Source organism: Nicotiana tabacum, chromosome 11 (genome assembly GCF_000715075.1).
Source record: "Nicotiana tabacum cultivar K326 chromosome 11, ASM71507v2, whole genome shotgun sequence".
Lineage (NCBI taxonomy): Eukaryota > Viridiplantae > Streptophyta > Magnoliopsida > Solanales > Solanaceae > Nicotiana > Nicotiana tabacum.
Genome location: NC_134090.1, coordinates 176,257,696 through 176,259,805, shown reverse-complemented (window position 1 = coordinate 176,259,805; position 2,110 = coordinate 176,257,696).

Here is a 2,110-nt window from a genome sequence, read left to right as displayed (position 1 = left end):
TTATTATGTATGGTAGACTTCGATGTTATTTTGGGCATGGATTGGCTATCTCTGTGTCGTGCTATTCTGGACTGTCATGCTAAGACAGTGACATTGGCTATACCGGGTGTGCCACAGATTGATTAGCGAGGTTTGACTGATTATGTTCCCAGTAGGGTAATCTCATTCTTGAAGGCCCAACATATGGTTGGGAAGGGTTGTTGTATCTAGCCTTTGTGAGAGATTTTGGTGTAGAGGCTCCCAGTATTTATTCTGTTTTAGTTGTGAGGGATTTTCCCGATGTGTTTCATGTAGACCTGTCGGGCATGCCAATGGATAGGGATATTGATTTTGGTATTGACCTGATGCTGGCACTCAGCCCATTTCTATTCCGTTGTATTGTATGGCACTAGTAGAGCTGAAGGAGTTAAAGGAGCAACTTCAGGAACTCCTTGATAAGGGGTTCATTTGGCCTAGTGTGTCGCCTTGGGGTGCGCCGGTTCTATTTGTGAAAAAGAAGGATGTCACAATGAGGATGTGCATTGACTATAGGCAGTTGAACAAAGTAACAGTTAAGAACAAGTATTTTTTACCTAGTATTGATGATTTATTCGACCAGCTTCAGGGAGCGAGAGTGTTCTCCAAGATTGATCTCCGTTCAGGTTATCACCAGTTGAAGATTAGGGACTCGGATATTCCTAAGACGACTTTCTTGGTGATGTCTTTTAGGCTGACCAATGCCCTAGCAACGTTTATGCATTTGATGAACATCATGTTCCGGCCTTATCTCGACTCATTTGTCATAGTCTTCATTGATGATATTCTGGTGTATTCGCGTAGCCAGGAGGAGCATGCAGAGCATTTGAGAGTTGTGTTGCAGAGATTGAGGGAGGAGAAGCTTTATGCAAAGTTCTCCAAGTGTGAGTTTTGGCTCAGTTCAGTGGCTTTCTTGGGGCACGTTGTGTCTAGTGAGGGTATTCAGGTTGATCCGAAGAAGATAGAGGCAGTTCAGAGTTGGCCCAGACCATCCTCAGCCACAGAGATTCGCAGCTTTCTTGGTTTGGTAGGCTATTATCGCTGGTTTGTTTAGGGATTTTCATCCATCGCATCGCCCTTGACCAAGTTGACTCAGAAGTGTGCTTCATTTGTATAGTTAGATGAGTGTGAGGAGAGCTTTCAGAAGCTCAAGACAACCTTGACCACAACTCCAGTGTTAGTTTTACCATCAGCTTCAGGTTCATATACCGTGTATTGTGATGCTTCGAGAGTTGGTATTGGATGTGTATTGATGTAGGAGGGTAGAGTTATTGCTTATGCTTCTCACCAGTTGAAGCCCCATGAGAAGAACTACCCCGTTCATGATTTGGAGTTGGCCATCATTGTTCACACGTTGAAGATTTGGAGGCATTATTTGTATGGTGTGTCTTGTGAGGTGTTTACTGATCATCGTAACCTCCAGCACTTGTTCAAGCAGAAGGATCTCAATTTGAGGTAGCAGAGATAGTTAGAGTTGCTAAAGGATTACGATATCACTATATTGTACCATCCGGGGAAGGCCAATGTGGTGGCCGATGCTTTGAGCCAAAAGGCGGTGAGTATGGGGAGTTTGGCATATATTCCATTTGGGGAGAGACATCTTGCAATTGATTTTCAGGCCTTGGCCAATTGGTTCGTGAGGTTGTATATTTCAGAGCCCAATCGGGTTTTGGCTTGTGTGATTTCTCGGTCTTCCTTATATGATCTCATTAGAGAGCGCCAGTATGATGATCCGATTTTCTTGTCTTTAAGAATAGAGTTCAGCACGATGATGCCAGAGATGTGACTATTGGTGATGATGGAGTGTTATGGATGCAGGGGCGGATATGTGTGCCCAATGTAGATGGGTTTTGGGAGTTGATTCTGGAGGAGACCCATAGCTTGCGGTATTCCAGTCATCCAGGTGCCGCGAAGATGTATTAGGATCTGAGACAACATTATTGGTATAGGAGAATGAAGAAAGACATTGTGGTATTTGCAGCTCGATGTCTCAATTGTCAGCAGGTGAAATATGAGCATCAGAGACCGGGTGGCTTGCTTCAGCAGATGGATATTCCAGAGTGGAAGTGGGAGCGGATCACCATGGACTTTGTAG